Source organism: Mustela putorius, unplaced genomic scaffold (genome assembly GCF_011764305.1).
Source record: "Mustela putorius furo isolate JIRA1106 unplaced genomic scaffold, ASM1176430v1.1 tig00003871_pilon_pilon_pilon, whole genome shotgun sequence".
Classification (NCBI taxonomy): domain Eukaryota; kingdom Metazoa; phylum Chordata; class Mammalia; order Carnivora; family Mustelidae; genus Mustela; species Mustela putorius.
This window is the reverse complement of record NW_025422023.1, coordinates 4,946,081-4,965,912: the sequence shown is the minus strand read 5'-3', so window position 1 is coordinate 4,965,912 and position 19,832 is coordinate 4,946,081.

Sequence of the window (19,832 nt, the reverse complement as noted above, 5' to 3'; positions counted from 1 at the left end):
GCTGGCAAATAAGGGACCTTGACAGCAAAAATACAGAGAGACACTTATCAAATGTATCAGTTTGGAAACGATGTAGAGAAGAATAAATGTATGTGTGTGTGTGTGTGTGTGTGTGCTGTGCATTTTTGTACATGGTACAGTGTTTATGGAACACAGAGGTAGTCACAAGAAGGGTACACCTTTCTTTCTGGAAATATTGATCTGTCATTTTGAAAAATAGGAAGGAAAAACTGTTAAGGTTCTGTTGCTGCATTATGTTCATATGTACCCCTGGGAAGATCTATTTATTATGTCCAGTTTAATTGTAAATTGACTTAGAATACATTAATCTGAGTATCCTCACTGCAGATGTCTGCTCATGCACATAATGATCCTAGGACCATTTGAGAATTTGAGAGTGTGGCTCTCCATTCCTCTGAAATGGGATGATTCATCTTTCCCATGAGAAATATTGGGCTGTTCCCTTCACCTTGAATGTGTTTTCTGTCTTTGAGCTCCTGGCATGCTAGATGCGTGCAACCAGGACCATGTTGTGATTTCTCCTGGCCTCTCCCACTATAAAAAATATTAAAACTTACTGTCCACAATTACATTAATATAAAGACAAACATATTGATGTTAAATGTTTAAATATTTTCTTCTACCTAAAAATCTATTTCTTTCTTCTTATTTGAAGGAAATTTGAAAACTTTTCTTGGCTCCAAAGATATTGTGGGTCCGATGTGCTATACCCATTGTGTCTAATAGATTAGTAGGTCTGCCTGTATCAAGCCAACACACTGACAGTTCTGTGTAAGTTACATATGGCAAATCCTGCTGAAGGCCTCAGATACATATTTCTGGCTAACAGATACATATTTTGTTTAGATTTTAAGGAACAATAGGCTCAAGGGGTAGACTAATCCTCAAAACAAAGAAATAGACCATAACTGGCCCAGTGCCGTAATGGAAATTCAACTCTTTTTAAACAATTAGGTGTGGGTCATCTTTTGACTCTAAAGGAAGAGGTGGTTGGGCAGACCAGTAAAAGGAACACAAGTTACTTGATAATGTTACCGAATCACTTGGGATTCTTTTTAAGTTATGTGAAAATGTCCTGGTGTTTATGACATATTCAGTTTAAGATTTTGTTGCTGTCAGTTTAACTAAATATACTTTCTTTGTAGTTTCTAGGAGATGTAGGCATGTTTCTTTTTAACCCTATGTATATACTGTGCATACTATTATCAAAGTATTCTTCTTCATGTCTAATTAATGTTTAACATAATGATGTCTCCACTAAATTGTGAACTCTTCATGTTCCTGTGTTATCTTGCTCAATATATATGGAAATATTTTTCAGCTATTAATCTATGTATAATTATATAGATCATACTTATATATAAAATATATAAATATATATTTAATATGTTTCCCTTCTCTCTTTTTTTAATTTTTTTAAAGATTTTATTTATTTATTTATTTGACAGAGAGAGATCACAAGTAGAGAGAGAGGCAGGCAGAGAGAGAGAGAGAGAGGGAAGCAGGCTCCCTGCTGAGCAGAGAGCCCGATGCGGGCCTCGATTCCAGGACCCTGAGATCATGACCTGAGCCGAAGGCAGCGGCTTAACCCACTGAGCCACCCAGGCGCCCTTCCTTCTCTCTTTTTTTAAGATTTTATTTATTTATTTGACACAGAGAGAAATCACAAGTAGGCAGAGAGGCAGGCAGAGAGAGGGGGAAGCAGGCTCCTCACTGAGCCAGAGCCCGATGTAGGGCTCAATACCAGGTTCCTGAGATCATGACCTGAGCCGAAGGCAGAGGCTTAACCCACTGAGCCACCCAGGTGCCCCATGTTTCCCTTCCCTTAATTAAGAGTCCGCATGGTAGAGTCACCTGAGTGGCCCAGTCAGTTAAGTATCTTGACTCTTGATCTCAGCTCAGGTCTTGATCTCAGGGTCTTGATTTCAAGTACAATGTCAGGCTCCTTGGTGGGTGTGGCTCCTACTTAAAAAAAAAATAATAATAATAATAAATAGGGGCACCTAGGTGGCACAGTTGGTTAAGTGACTCACTCTTGGTTTTGGCTCTGGTCCTGATCTTGGGTCATGGGACCAAGTCCTATGTCAAATCCCGTGTCAGGCTCTGCACTCAGCATGAAATCTGCTTGAGATTCTCTTTCTCCATCTGTCCCTCCTGCTTGTGTGCTCTTTCTCTCTCTCTCTATCAAAATAAATAAATAAATCTTAAATAAATACTAAAATAAAGTAAAAGGTAATAAAAATCTTAAAAAGCCCACAAAAACTACAAGTCAGGACAGTAGTATTTTGATACCTTTCTCACTGACAAATTGCTAGCAGGTTCTGTGTTAAAATTTGCCTAAGCCCTAAAACATTGAATTAGTTAATTCCTTCTTCATCAACTCCTCATGTATGTAGGGCTCTCTTTCTTAAACTCTTTTATAACTGAATAGCAGTATCCTTGTCCCCAAAGATGTAAAGGATTAAAATCATTTTTGCTTTTGTTTCCTTTGCCTTTGGAGACATATTTTGAAAGAAGTTGCTGTGGCCGATGTGGAAGAGGTGTTACCGCCTATATTTTCCTCTAGGATTCTCTAGATTTCTGCTGAGGTCTTTTATCCATTTCAAGTTTATCCTTGTGTATGGTGTATGAGAATGGTCTGGTTTCATTCTTCTACACATAGCTGTCCAATTTTCTCAACACTATTTATTGAAAAGACTGTCTTTTTTCCACTGTATATATTTTTCCTGCTTTGTCAAAGATTATTTGACCATAGAGTTGAGAGGAATCCATCAGAATCCTAGAGGAGAACATAGGCAGTAATGTCTTTGACATTGGCCACAGCAACTTCTTTCAAAAATGTCTCCAAAGGCAAAGCAAACAAAAGCAAAAATAAATTTTTGGGACTTCTTCAAAATCAAAATCTTATGCACAGCAAAGGATACAGTCAACAAAACAAAGAGGCAACACATGGAATGGGGGAAGATATTTGCAAATGATAGTACAGACAAAGGGCTGATATCCAGGATCTATAAAGAACTCCTAAAACTCAACACACACAAAACAGATAATCACATCAAAAAATGGGCAGATGACATGAGCAGACACTTCTCCAATGAAGACATACAAATGGCTAATAGACACATGAAAAAATGCTCATCATCACTAGCCATCAGGGAGATTCAAATCAAAACCACATTGAGATACCACCTTACACCAGTTAGAATGGCCAAAATTAACTAAACAGTAAACAACTTGTGTTGGAGACAATGTGCAGAAGGGGAACACTCTTACACTGTTGGTGGGAAAGCAAGTTGGTGCAGCCACTTTGGAAAACAGTGTGTATATTCCTTAAGAAATGAAAAATAGAGCTTCCTTCTGACTCTGCAATTGCATTACTGGGAATTTACCCCAAAGATACAGATGTAGTGAAAAGGAGGGCCATCTGTACCCAAATGGTCATAGCAGCAATGGTCATGGTTGCCAGACTCTGGAAAGAACCGAGATGCTCTTCAATGGATAAATGGATAAGGAAGATGTGATCCATATATACTATGGAGTATTATGCCTCCATCAGAAAGGATAAATACCCAACTTTTGTAACAACATGGATGGGACTGGAAGGGATTATGCTGAGTGAAATAAGTCAAGCAGAGAGAATCAATTATCATATGGTTTCACTTGTGGAGCATAAGGAATAACACGGAGGACATGGGGAGATGGAGAGGAGAAGGAAGTTGGGGGAAATTGGAGGGGAAGATGAACCATGACAGACTGTAGAACTCTGAGAAACAATCTGAGGGTTTTGGAGGGGCGGGGGGTGGGAGGTTGGGTGAGCCTGGTGGTGGGTATTATGGAGGGCACTTATTGCATGGAACATTGGGCGTGATGCATAAACAATGAGTTCTGGAACACTGAAAAGAAATTTAAAAATAAATAAAAATTTAAAAAAGAATTAAAGTCAGAAGTTATGTATTCTCTCTGCCTTAGGTTTTATCCTTTACTATATGCTCAAGACCTAGAAGATGGCTAAATGACTGGCACATATTAGACAATTTGAAAATAAGTTGTGGTTATGAATATAAATTATAATTATGTGAATGAATTACGAACTTATTATTATCCACCCTCAGCAGTAGTTATGTTGACCCCAGTTTTAAAATGACCAATCCTCAGACATTTTATTTTTCCTAGCTTTAAGCTTCACATTTCTGACAATCTCTTCATAGAACACTACTCGGAAATTATAAAGGTATGTATTCATATTTTCCTTTTATGCATTTAAAAAAATAACTTGTGCTCTGGAAATCTTTGTCCAGATTGCCTAGTGGTATTTAATAGAATCAATTGGTTTAGAAAAGGAAATGTATTTCTTGCCATTTTAGAAAAGGCTAAATGTAGTTAAGGTATAGTTTGGCATTTGAGGGTGATAGATAAGAAGGTAATGGCCTGGTATTGTTCTCACTTCATTTCTGTACATTTTCCTAAGGAAAACATGGCATAGTTCACAAAAGGTTAGAGTAATAACCATTCTATAGGGTGTATGCCAAACACTCTGGATTTATAGAGCTTTCTAACCCTAAAATGCTATTGGATTTGTACCAGACTGGCTCAGCTAAATGCTTTCTTCAGGATGGGTTCTCCTGCTGTATTTATGTTTGTATTTCCCATCCAGTTTCTAAACGTGTCCTGTTTCCCAGCTCTCACTGACTAACTGAGTAATGAAACCTCAATTCTCCCAGGTCTCCCGTAGCCTGACATGATTTCTTGGTAATAGTCCCTGAGAATCCTTTTAATACAACTGACTTATCTAAACATACAACCAAATTTAGGTGGCCTGACCCAGAAAATCATCTTTTATCTCATCAACTATCAATATGCCATGGCCTCAAGTAAGTTACTTTTGGTTTTCTAGCCTTAGGAAGTTTGGCTGCATTAAAAGTGGTGGCTTTTGTGGAACTAGTTTGTTATCAAAGTGAATAGCTGATCAAACCTGTGTAGTAAGGGCAATAGTTGAATGTTTTACATATAATAGACTCAATGGAGTGTCTGAGGGCAAATGGAGAGTTGGAAACGGGTGGGGTGGATAAAGGTAATCCTTTAATGTGGTTGGGTTGGGATTTCAACTTAAGTCCAGCTCAAAGTCTATTTGTACATCTAGTCACTGAAAAAATCAATTATAGCTAATATTCATGCACTACTAAGTGAGGAATCCCTGCTAATTTACAATTCTTTAATGGTGTGCTATATATGATTATGCTTAATAATCAACTAAGTGTTGACTATCCAAAGTGGACAATCAAGACTTGCTTTTAAATAACAGTGAAATTTCAGCCATAATGGTGATACCAAAGTTCAATTCCCCTTTGTTTCACACTTACATTTTCAAACTTATCTTTGAAAAATAGATTTAGTGGAGTTCAATAGCAGTCTGACTCATCCAATTCCTTTTTTTTTTTTCCCCTTGTCAGAATATCAATACCTAAGGAAACACTAACAGAAATGAATATTGGCAGGTACTAATTTGCTTAATGCATGAAGTAAACAGAGATGCACACAATGGAACAAAACAACAAGAACAAAGGTATAAATGCAATGTATAAAATTCTCAATACTACTATAAATGTTTCTTAAGTGTGAATTACTAGGAATAAAATGTCTTTGGAGAATCTTTAATTAAAGAAGTAAAATGTCTCAAAATCATCAAAAGAGATTGAGAAGATGAAAGAAAAAAATCTACCTATAAGAAAAGAAAAACGGAAAATATTGACCTGATACATTTATATCAAAAATGCAAAAATAAGTGTAAAAACACTTTTAGATTTACTGATTAAATAATTCCTAAAATTCTATGGTGATGTCAATAATTCAAAATAATACAATATTAGCAGAAAAAAGAAGTCTCAAAAATAGCTCCAAAATTATTTCAAGAGTTGGCTGAAGCTAACTGACATTTGGTAGATCAATCTTTAGGCAAATGTTTCTAGGAAATGTGGGTTTGAGTCCTTGTTTTGTGAGAATTCTTTAGTTACCCAAATATGAGTTGCACTTTCTGAATATTTTAATATAAAATGCCTACAGGATACTTGTATTTCATAATCTATTCTCTCCACCTCTAAGGGTTTAAGGTATCTTAAAGCAAGTATGCTCTGGGAAAGCAAACCTGGCAAGGAGAGTAGGCTGGCCATTGAGGCTCTGTTACTTTCAGATGTTATCCTTCTTCTGACCATAATTCAAATTTCTCTCTCTCTCTCTTTTTTTAAGATTTTATACATTTATTTATTTATTTATTTGTCAGAGAGAGAGAGAGAGAGAGAGAACAAGCATGCAGAGTGGCAGGCAGAGGCATAGAGAGAAGCAGGCTCCCTGCTGAATGAGAAGTCTGTTGTGGGACTTGGTCCCAGGGCCCTGGGATCATGACCCAAGCTGAAGGCAGTGGCTTAACCAACTGAGCCACCCAGGCGTCCCAATGATTCATATTTCTTTGCAATTTGTCTTAAGCTCTAAATTTTCCCAGTGAGAGTACATGCAATCCCTCTTTTCCTTTTTTTTGTTTTGAATATCCCAAAGGTATGAATTTATAAGCAGCCAGTTTGATTTTCATATACTTATTTCCCCTTTTGTAGCATTTCAAATTATAAGAATTTAAGTAAGTAGCACCTCTCTTGTAACCTTGTAACTTGTGTATCCATTGTGCCATGCATATATTACTCTATCCATTTTCTCTTTGAGAAGTTCTACTATAGAGGCTCTATACACACACACACACACACACACACACACACACATATATACATATTTTAAGTCTTTTGCATAATTTAATGTAATGTAGGGTACTGGGCATTTTTCTAGAAGGGAAAGTTAAAAGTTCCAATTCATGCAGCAGTTATTTATGTTCAGATTTAGAATTAGAAGACTTACTGTCTTTATCTTTTCCTTAATGTAGAGAATCTATTATTTAAGAGTCTAGCCAAGAATTTATCAGCATTCTGAGTAATGTGTGTAAATCTCTAAATATTGATTTCAGATAAATAAATAAATAAATAAATAAGGAAGGAAAATGATAATATCATCAGTGCTAAAATCAACACATTACGGAAGAGAGTATACTTGTTTAGAGTACGGGGAGACATTACAGAAACAAAGGTAGGCCATGCCTTATTTTAAGATGTGAACCTCAGATGTTGTTGCATTCAAATGTTGCATCCCCTACCCTCATCCTGTGGAGAGGTATATGTCAGGCAATTTCAGTCTGATGCCATTAAATATTGAGTTTCTAATTCTTCCTTTCTTGCCAGACAACAAACATATTGATGATAATGGAATTTTTTTCATCATCATAGGAAAAATGAATTGGCTGGGGGATATAGCCATCTGGTTATACTCTATAGTTCTCATTTAAACTAGTCAATTGGATGTTTTTCATTTATAAATCTTTTTCTTTTTATTAACTTAAGTAGACTTAGAAATATAGATATAATCTTGGTGAGTTGGCAATAACAATTTCTAAGCCTATGACACTGAAGCACAAAGTTTGGATCAAAAGAAATTAAAGCAATGCCATACCATTAGATATCTTGAAATAAATCCATCTGGTCTTGTATGAAAATCCCTCTCCATCACGATGCATCATGAGCTATTTCTATTTGCAATTTGTACAAGTCATTGTTATTTATTTAACATTAAATGTTTAGGTCAAAATTACTTTTTACCAGTGCATGAATTTGTTATTTTAAGAAAGTATGCCTGTTAACTATATTAATACATTCCTTCTGTTTACTCCATGCCATTCTGAAATACTTCCTGCCATGTTTTCTTTTCCTGGCTCTATGGACCTCTCAGGTATATAGTGCTTTCTACTGTCACTTCTAAGAATCACAGAATATTCAGTTAAGCCTTTGTGATATCTCTGTGTATTGCAACTAATTAAGAAGATCAATTTGCTCATTGCCTGTTTCAGTATATTTGATCCTCAGTCTTCCGTATCTCCCAGTTTATTTATTCTTAGTGTATGACTTCAACTCTTACTTATATCTGACCTGAACAATTTTATTTTCCCACCAAATTTGCTAAGAAAACACTATTTTCCTTTTGTTATATTTCCTTTTTTTAAAATTTTTTTAAAGATTTTATTTATTTATTTGGCAGACAGAGATCAGAAGTAGGCAGAGAGGCAGGCAGAGAGAGAGGAGGAAGCAGGTTTCCTGCCAAGCAGAGAGCCTGATGCGGGGCTCAATCTCAGGACTCTGGGATCACTACCTAAGCCGAAGGCAGAGGCCACCCAGGTGCCCCATCCTTTTGTTATATTTCTATGCATAGGTGGTCATACCAGTCTCGAAGTGGAAACAGTAATGAGATATTATTTCTAGGCATTCTGCATATTTTCCCCACTTACTCCACTTTAGGAAAGAAAAAATGACATTCATTGACCATCTTGTTGTGGAATTAATATATTAAAGAAGAGTAGTCATCCAGAAACTAACTTGTGAATGTCCTCTCTCTTTCTCTTTCTCTCTTTCCTTCTTTTCCTCTCAACAATTCTACTTGCAATTTAATGTTTAAGTACAATTCACAGGATAGGCTTGTAGGCATGCATTTTAAAACAGCCCAGAGTGCTTTTTCAATTCAGACTTAACAGGAAAGAAATTATATATCATTCAAATTTTTACTTCATTACTATATCTACTTCTCAACTGGTTCAAAACATAAAAGAAGTGTAATTAAGTAATTCGTCTCAAAACCTCCAACATTAAAAAAAAAATCATTCTGATATTAATATATTGGCATCTCAATATTTATCCTAAAATGTACTTATAAAAAGTGTGATGATAAATGTGTACATGATGAAGAATTAACTTTATTACAACAAACAACTTAACTAACTTACTGGTCAGTCTGTGAGTTCATTGATTAGACACTTTGTATTTGCAGAAAACAACTAGTAGACCCATAACTCATAAAATCTTTCCCTCATTTCTGTTGCCAAGTTCCTCAAAGCTGAAAACAGAAATATAACTTTTTTTTTTCCTGGCAAGAATCCATTCCAGTACTAAATAGTTCTTAGAGATATGGATTTTCTTGACATTTGTGGCTATAGACATATTTACTTGTAGCCTTAATTTTGGGTTAATTTATTTCATGTGGGAGTTGCCCCCACACCCTTAAATAAGAAGTGGCTAAATGCTAAATTGAAACGTAGGGGATAGTAGAAAGAACTTAAATTTTGGTTCCTTTAGAGTCCTGTATGTTCAAGATAAAAGCTCCCTCTAATTCATATTAAATTTCATGCTTCTAAACCTACATTATCTTCTGTTTCCTCATTTGAAAAGATAATACTAATGATGATAATGATAACAATAATAAAAATAATGTAATAATAACAAAATAAAATTACTGTGAGGATTATATTAGACTCTCCATCTATGTGTGTATGTATCTATCTACCCACTTTATCAATCACTTAACAAAATGCATGATGCCTAGCAGACACACTCAATAAATAATCGACTTCATTCATTTTTTAACAATAGCTATTACTTCAATCTGGCTAAAATTAAGTCAAAAATCAATATGCCTGTCCAGGAAAACACAACAAAAAACCAAAAGCCATTAATTTAACTGGGAATAGGCTTTTTGACAATACGTGATAAATATAGGATATTGATCGATTTCAGGAAGTGGCCAGTAGTTTCGCTATCTCCTAGAGCAAATTACTGGGTTGTCTATTACTTATTACTGAGAAATCCTTGAAAAAACCATGTTTATCTTTTGTGAGGTAAAATGGCCTTACACTTTAACAACAACAGTGGTAGTACTTGTGCCTATTGATCTCCAGGAATCTGTGTATTTAAACAAAAGAGGTTGGCATCCTTAATTAGTAGTTAAAATGGTTTCAGTTTCAAATGTTATTAGGAAAACATGTTTGAAAATATGTTGAACTGATAAATAACAATAGGACCAAAAATCAGGAAGAAACAGCACACCAGTTGAAGACTAGTAGTAAAAAGGTAGAAGGAAAACCTAAGCTAGTCTAAGTGAAGACTGTACGTGAATGAAATTCAGAAACTAATTCCAAATATGTAGATCATTCATATCCTTGTAGATCAAGGATAATAAAGTAGAATACTCAATATAATGTTTAATTTTACACAAATTATTAAATAGTTACTTCTGGGGTGCCTGGGTGGCTCAGTCGGTTAAGTGTCTGCCTTCAGCTCAGATCATGATCTTAGGGTCCTGGGATCGAGTCCCACATTGGGTTCTCTGCTTCGTGGGGAGTCTGCTTCTCTCTCTGATCTGCCATTCTCCCTCTCTCTCTCTTTCTTACTCTCTGTCTTTCAGGAACAAATAAATAAAATCTTTTAAAAAAATCACTTCTTTTTATTCTCTTGATACTTATGAGAAGTTATTTATCTTTATGCTCATGATACTTATAAGTACTTACTATGCTGCTATTTGTCAAAATCATGTCATGAATTCATAATCTCAGTAGCAATTCAAAAGTGAGAGTGGGCACAGTTTGCTAAAGTTCAGATAGGTATATTGTCAGAATATGGCGCTGATGTCAGAATATGGCGCTGATGGCATGACCATCAGCGGTATATTAGGGATAGAGAAAATAAAAGATATTCACCAGAGAAATAAACTTCATAGGAAGTCAATATAGAGAGAGCTACAAGTGCAAGAAAATGACCCATTGGCTACTTACAACTAAGACTGTACATTTCTCCTATGGCAGGTCTGAATCTGTACAAGGCAATTCATTTGGCTGTCAGAGTTTGAGAACTACAGGGGCATAGAATCCAAAAAGCCATTATGAAAAGCACTTTTTGAATCACAGGGTCTTTAGGATTTTATCAATGTTCTGGGTGCCAGCCCAGGTCCATGACTTGTCTATAGTATTCAAGCAGCAACCTGGGCAGTTGGGCTCTCTCCTCCAGGTACATGTGCCTCCAGATAATGAAATCAAAACGAGAATTTCCTCCTGGGATGGCTTCATTCTCATCTGCAACCCTAAATTGATTCCTTTTCCTATCTCTTATAAAAAGTGCCTTTTTCTATAAGTATTACTCCCATAGATACTTCCCCTGATGCACATAAGAGAAAAGTAGAAATTAAAACTAACATTGTTGGGTGCCTCGGTGGCTCAGTGGGTTAAGCTGCTGCCTTTGGCTCAGGTCGTGATCCCAGGATTCTGGGATCAAGTCCTACATCAGGCTCTCTACTGCGGCAGGGAACCTGCACCCCCCGCCCCCCCGCCTGAGTCTCTGCCTCCTTGTGCTCTCTGTATGTCAAATAAATAAATAAAATCTTAAAAAGAAAAAAAAAACTAACATTGTTTACTACGTAAATAACTTAAATAACTTTATAAAGTCCATCTTATTTATAACTTAGATATATAAGTCAAGAAGTAGGATATGGGAAAATGAGAGAGTACCAAAATCCATGAATGTGCAGAAATATTTTATTAGATAATTATCAGGAAAAAAATGAAACAATATCTTGCCATTTACACATTTTTTGTATATTACCAAAATAGTCATGTGATATCACTCTTATGATGACCCTACAGTAATCTTAAATAAAAGCCTGTGATCATTAGAATGAATGAATGCATGCACTTTGTTGAAACAGATGTCTTCAAAGTCCCTGTCAGCATACCAGAATTTTGGACCAAGCAGACACTCAGACTTTCTTATTTAAGAATGTTAGCTTTTAAAACCGAGTATTATTGTTATTTATCGTTAAATTTTTATGTCAGTGGGGAAAAAAAAATCTCTGCATACCAGACTGTGATGTAGTCAAATGATCTGCTTCTGAGACATCTTGTAAGGATTCAAAGTGACTTTCATGGAGCCAAGATGTCCCTTACTGAAAGCTGCATTTCCTGTCTTTAGATGTAAACACAAATGTATTTAAGTTCCAAAAAACTGTGGGCAGGGTCAGCAAAATTATCCATTAGTTTGCTACTCTTTATATGTCCTAAAACATATTAAACTATAAGAGGTCCAGTACAGTTTTGATAACAACTGATATGAATATTTATTTCCATTTACAAAGGTCCACTGATGGAGTCCAGGAAAAGTTACTGCTGTAATAGGGATCTAAGATATAGTTTGGCTGAAATTGCATGACAGTTTTCTCCTTCCCCTCAGATCCTCCCCAACCTTCTTCTTTTTTTTCGATATTTGCATATTTCAATATTTAGATGCAGTTTGAGCAAAACTGTGATCTGACCTAACAAGTTTCTTTTCTTTTTTTTTTTCTTTTCTTTCTTCTTTTTTTTTTTTTTAAGATTTTATTTATTTATTGAGAGAAAGAGAATGAGAGAGAGAACATGATGGCAGGGAGGGTCAGAGAGAGAAGCAGACTCCCTGCTGAGCTGGGAGCCCGACTTGGTACTGGATCCTGGGGCTCCAAGATCATGACTTGAGCTGAAGGCAGTAGCTTAACTAACTGAGCCACCCAGGCACCCTGACCTAACAAATTGCTAAAATATAATATGTACGATAACCTCAAAAAGAGTTGAATCAGATTTCTAAATAGTCACAGAGAGATTGGATTAAAAGGTTTGAATTCACTTTTGAGGATAGTTTTAGAATAATAAACCTTAATCAGTTTAGTTTTACACTCTTGTAATTTTCCAATAAATTATACACAAAATTTCCTTATTTCCTACAACATAAAGTTGCTTCTATTATCAAATAATGGTTTTATTGAATTCTCTTAAATTCAACCTAATAGAGCAAGTATTTAAAATTTCATCTGGAATTTAGGGACACCTGGGTTGATCAGTGGGTTAAGCCTCTGCCTTCAGCTCAGGTCATGATTTCAGAGTTCTGGGATCCAGCCCTGCATCCGGCTTTCTGCTCAGCGGGAAGCCTGTTTCCTCTCTGTCTCTGTCTGCTTCTCTGCCTACTTGTAATCTCTTTCTCTGTCAAATAAATAAATAAAATTTTTAAAACAATTTTTATCTGGAATATAAACTAAAAAGTCTTCTCTTTAATATTTCTCTAAACAGAGAAGCATGGAGACGGTCCTATAATATTTCTATGAATATATGTCTGTGTGCCTATTTATAACTTCTAAATGTGCCAGCCAAAGCTAACAAATATGTGCAGAAAAATAAAAAAAGTGTTTGTCATAGACTCAAATTCTGATCTGAAGCAGGTGTCACTTCTCTATTTCTTGTTAGTTCATTTTCCAGGATTTCTTGTGAGGATCCATCATAGAATTCTAAGTGTTGTGTCCACTGGGATTTACACCACTTGTTCAATCTATTTATACCGAGTTAATTAAGTGATAATCCCAAAGTATCAGAAGACATAGGAAGTAATAAATGCCTGCTTCTCTCACAGACATGCCAAGAACGCATGGTGAGGAGTCACAGGATGAAAGACTTTTATTACCTAAAGTCAGATATTTCTGTATAGGGAGTGTTGCTATTAAACAATCTGTTCTCTTATTTTTAAAGCTTTTATGTCTTTCATTTGATAAATATTCTTTTTTTAAATTTTTTTTATTTTTTATAAACATATATTTTTAGTCCCCAGGGGTACAGGTCTGTGAATCACCAGGTTTACACACTTCACAGCACTCACCAAAGCACATACCCTCCCCAATGTCCATAATCCCACCCCCTTCTCCCAAACCCCTTCCCCCCAGCAACCCTCAGTTTGTTTTGTGAGATTAAGAGTCACTTATGGTTTGTCTCCCTCCCATTCCCATCTTGTTTCATTTATTCTTCTCCTACCCACTTAAGCCCCCATGTTGCATCACCACTTCCTCATATCAGGGTCTTTTGACAACTGATGTGATGCTTCTGAAGGAGATTCAAGCCAAAAGAATGCATACCTAAAATTTACAATTTAAGTAAGACATTGTCTTACTTAAGGCCAATGTCTTACTTACCAACTAGTAAAGTTGGTCAAATCCATTGTCAAAATAAATGAAAATGCAGCTTAATTCTCTAATTGTTAAATGATTTCCATGTATAGACAGAAGTATCTCTATAATGTCTTTACTTTGAACTCCACATTCATCCTACATGTACATGTACATGCAAACTCACATACATAGAAACAGTCATTATCTATTTGCTAGTTTAATATACCTGCTAGTTTAATATAACTGGGATTTATTAAATTCATGTTTTGTTGAATAAGCAAAAAGGAAGTAAAATTCATTGAGGTATTAGCACCAAAGGTAATTGTGAAAGATAAGAATATCTGAATGTATTTATGTCTTAGAAATCCCATTAGTGGTTTTCAGCTATAAACTATATATGAAAATATTTCCAACAATTTGGTTTTAAAATTTAAAAGATCAGCCAACCTAGGAAGTTACCTATTACCCTAAGAGTCATCTAGTCATCCTTGTCTCCATTAATAATTAGGATAATGTCCATTCAAAAGTAACCACAAAGTAATCCTTCTTAAAAGATGAAAGACTCCCTTTACACCAATTGAAAATGTTGATAATAAAAAACAAGCTTAAATGAAACCTACAAGTTTTAAGTGTGAAAAATTGGGAAATTTGAGAATGATTTAAGTCCTGGTTCTGCTACGACTAATTAGTTAAATAATAAATGCTTAACCACTTCAGTCATATTTTTTCTTCTTCTATTATAGATGTGTATGAAAGAGTTGACTTAAATTACCTTTTAGATCTTTCTGTTCTAAACTTACATTATTTGAAGTTTCTATTTATATCAGCATGGTTATTTTTCCTCCTGAGCTTTCCCCTTTCCCCGGCACTGCTAAAACCACAGTATCTACCTGATAGCTTAATGAAAGAGAAGGATCGACAGCTCTTTTAAAGTTATTTTCTACTAATCATAACATCCAGATCATTTTGAAGTTGATAATTTTTTCCTGTTTTTATTTTGTCTGTGTTGTTATCTTTCCTATTTCTTCATATTTAATATTTTCTTTTTCTTTAATTTTATGCCGAGCATAATGGACTATACTGTGGAGTATTTGGGTTATTTTTCACCCACTAAAGGACATTGTATTTGTTTTGTTGGGTATTTAAATTACTTGCCTATGCTTTAGTTCTATCAGGTTTGATCTTATTCTGCATTTCTGTTTTGTATCTAGTATTAGGGCTTGCCACTTGCCCCCTGGTTTGGTCATTATTTCTAAATCAGGGCAGTCTCCATCCAACGAATGTTCACTATGCATGGGGCAGTAGGGGAGTGTGGTCTTTGCATTCTCTTTTTTTTTTTTTTTTTTTAAGATTTTATTTATTTTACAGAGAGAGAGAGATCACAAGTAGGCAGAGAGACAGGCAGAGAGAGAAGGGGAAGCAAGCTCCCTGCTGAGCAGAGAGTCCGATGTGGGGCTCAATCCCAGGACCCTGAGATCATGACCTGAACCGAAGGCAGCGGCTTAACCCACTGAGACACTCAGGCGCCCCTGGTCTTTGCATTCTAACTGGTTTCAGACTCAAATGTCTGTCTGAATAAACTACTTATCCCTCATGCATGTGACTCATGATGATTCCCTACAGAGCCTTAAGGAATGTCCCTCTGACACCTCCCTCTTCTCAGATACCCAGAGCTATACATTTTGGCCATACCAGAAGCCCAGAAATCTGATATCTTCCTCCTCAATTCAGGAATATCACCACTTTTTTGGAAGATTTTATTTATTTATTTGACAGAGAGAGAGAGATCACAAGAAGGAAGTGAGGCAGGCAGAGAGAGACGGGGAAGCAGGCTCCCTGCTGAGCAGAGAGCCCAATGTGGGGCTCAATTCCAGGACCCTGAGTTCATAACCTGAGCTGAAGGCAGAGGCTTAACCCACTGAACCACCCAGATGCCCCATCACCAATGATTTGCCTCCATATTTTGTAGCACAGAAATGTCTGCAGGCAGAAAGTTGGGGCCATCATGGCACAATCTTCTGGCTCACCTTCTGTGATTCCCTTCTTTCCACAGTCACAGTCCTTTTCTGCCTATTGTTCCATACCTGGAATGTTTTGTCTCATAAATTTACCTTGCTTTATAGAAGTTTTCAGGAAGAGATCAAGTCTGCTAGCATTTATTCTATCATGACTGGGAACAGGGATCCCATCTAGTAACATGTAACAAACACAAATTAGGGTATATTTCTTTCTTAATTAACTATTTCATTGAGTATTTATTGTACTTTGATTAAATCCATATTCACTACCAATGACTATTGGGTTCTACATAGTTTATCTTTTGTCTTCTTTGCAATATCTTCCAGTGAAAATCTTCTTGTTCACTTTACTCCAGACACACTGATTTCTTTCAGGCCTTGAACACACTCAGCTATTCCTGTTTCAAACCTTCATAAAGCTTGTTCCATCTGCCTCAGATGATTTTCCCTAACCTTTCATCTAGTAACTATAAATACAATTTTCTTTTTTTTAAAAAATATTTTATTTATTTGACAGAGAGAAATCACAAGTAGACGGAGAGGCAGGCAGAGAGAGAGGGGGAAGCAGGCTCCCCGCTGAGCAGCGAGCCGGATCCGGGACTCGATCCCAGGACCCTGAGATCATGACTTGAGCTGAAGGCAGCGGCTTAACCCACTGAGCCATCCAGGCGCCCCTATAAATTCAATTTTCAATTAAAATGTCATTTCCTTTTAGGGGGCCTTTCCTGAGTACCTATATAACTTATATTTGTTTCTCTCATGACATTCTATTTCTATTCTTTTATAGTCCTTACTGCTGATCTGTCCAAATATTTGTGTGGGTGTTTATCAGTAGGTAATATCCATACAGAGCATTAACCAGAAAGAGGACCAATAATGTGTGTATGTGTATATCCGTCTGTCTGTGTCTGTGTGTTTATATATATGTCTGTGTGTATAATACAGAAGTGACTCACATTATTATGGAGGATAAAAAGTCCCTAGATCAGTAGTCAGCAAACTGGAAACCGGGAAGTAGTGGTACAGTTCTAACAAGAATGCCTTAAAACTAGGAAAGCCTAAAATGTAAGTTATAGTCCAGGTCCAAAGGCAGAAGAGTGATGTCCCAGTTCAGTCGGTTAGAGAGAGCAAGTTTTCACTTACTCCACCTTTTTTGTTGTATTCACCCACTCACATTAGTGACAGCAGTCTGCGTTATTTGGTTTATTGATTCGAATGTTAATTTCACCTGGAAATACCTTTGAAGAACACCCAGAATAATATTGAATCCATTATCTGGTTACATTGTAGCCCAGTCAAGTTGACACATAAAATTAATGATCTGACCCTGTAAATGTTTTTCAGATAAATAAGGGAAGTTGAGATCTAAAGGATGAGGGGTTAGTGGCATAAAAAGTGGCAAAAAGCATTCTAGACAAATGAAACTACATTCAACAGTATGGACACATATGAAAGAGCTTGATGTACTCAGGAAAGGTAGGAAGCCAAGAAGATTGGACTGAGGGAATCAGAGGTGGATTGTTAATGTGATGAATTCTATAAAGATGCTAAAAAAGCCAGATTATGTAGGACACCACAGGATCTTGTTATTCAAAGTGTGGTTCTCAAACCATGAGCACTGGCATCCCTCAGGATCTTATTAAAATGTATAGCCTTAAGTCGCACCCTAAACCCACTTAATCAGAATCTGCATTTTAATAAAGTCCCAATATGAGACTTGTGTCAGATACATAAATTTGATGGACAATCATATACTGGTGATGATGGCTCAAGGGTAACTTCCAGATTATATGCCTTGATCAAAAAGGTTAGTAAAGGAACTCTGTACTCAGGTGGAGAACACTACAGGAAAGGTAAATATATGTGAGCGTGTGTGTGTGTGGATGATTGTTAATGAGTTCAGGTTTCCAGTTTTGCCTTGCTATGTGTCTGAATTGCCTCTGAGATATTTGAATAATGTCCAATATGCAGGATAGGAAGACCTAGAACTCAAGAAAGATATTGATAGGAAGACCTAGAACTCAAGAAAGATATCTGTGTTGCATTAACAGACAAATAAGCTAGGAACATACAAATAAGTCAGAAGAATATTAAACAGTTAAAGTAAACATCAATGAGCATCTAAAACTAGGATTTAGAGGTAAGAATTTTTTAAATACTTTCTATTTAATTTTTAAAATTTTAATTCCAGTTAGTTAATATAAGTGTTTATTAGGTGTATGATATACTAATTTAACCCTTCCATACATCAGCAGTGCTCATCATCACAAGGTGCTCTCCTTAATCTCCATCACTCATTTAACCCACCACCCCTCACTTCCCCTCTGGTAACCATCAGTTTGTTCTCTACAGTTAAGAGTCTGTTTCTTGGTTTGCTTCACTCTCTCTTTTTTTCACTTTGCTTGTTTGCTTTGGTTTCTTAAATTCCTTGTGTGAGTGAAATCATATGGTATTAGTCTTTCTCTGATTTACATATTTCATTTAGCATAATATTCTCTAGCTCCATCTAGTCAATGCAAATGGCAAGATTTCATTCTATTTAATTGCTAAGTAATATTCCATCCTATATATTTACCACATCTTCTTTATCCATTTATTAATCTGTGGACCATTGGGCAGTTTCCAGAGTTCGGCTATTATTGGTAATGCTGCTATAAACATTGCTGAACAGCACATACCAGGCACACACCCTTAAGTTAGCACAACCCTAACCTGAACCCGAACCTGAACTCCTAGCCCCTTACTCCTAACCCCTAATTCCTAACCTAATCACTAACTTTAACCATAACCCTAACCCTAGCACTAACACCAACACTAAACCTAAGCCTTGAGATGTCTCTGAACTGCAAAATACCAGGCACATACTCTAACACAAACCTTAAACCTGACCATAATCTACATTTGAAGATATAGCTTCCTGAACACACAACAACAACAACAACAACAACGAAGCAGCCTAGTTATCCTGGAGGAGACCCCAAATACTTAAGAATTCATAGTATTTCTGAATATTGATATGAAGGTAGAGATAAAAACAGAAAAACCAATTTAATATCTATTGAGATGGTATTTAAAGCCCTGAATCCCCTTCTTTTTTTTTTTTTTTTTTTTTTTTTTTTTTTTAAAGATTTTATTTATTTACTTGACAGAGAAATCACAAGTAGATGGAGAGGCAGGCAGAGAGAGAGAGGGAAGCAGGCTCCCTGCTGAGCAGAGAGCCGGATGCGGGCCTCGATCCCAGGACCCTGAGATCATGACCTGAGCCGAAGGCAGCGGCTTAACCCACTGAGCCACCCAGGCGCCCCTGAATCCCCTTCTTGACTCAGCTCAGTAGACACCTGCCATGTCTATTCTTACCCCAACAGAAGTTTGGGGTTTTATAGTAGTAAGAATTTAAAAAAATAATAAAAATTTAAGAGATTGAACTATCGAAAATATTAAGCTAATTTTATACAGGGAAAAGGACAGAGAGAGCAACCAGATATGACTTTAAAATTTGCACCCTGTATAATTAGAATAAGGATATACTAACAGGGATAAAAGATACAGGAACACATTTAAGTTAAGTGCATGCATAATGTACTCTGGAAATAGAGAGTTTGAAGTAACAGCAGGATATTCATGTAAAGAGGTGACATATATTTGTGTATATCAATATTCAAATATACCAATATACAAATACATATGTGTTTTGTGTGTGTATGTGCGTAAAAGTGGGCCTCAACATGGTAAGCCTGGGATTAAATATTTGGAAGATATGTGCATGAAGAAAAAAGTTGGGCCATGGATCTAGAGCACTATTTATTGGCTCTGTTAAATTGCATATGTACTCAATGGAATGAGCTCACTAAATGAAATACCCCATCCCAAAGAGCTGGCTGGTTATTACTCAACTGTCACTTGGCCCAGGGAACATATTGAGAAAAC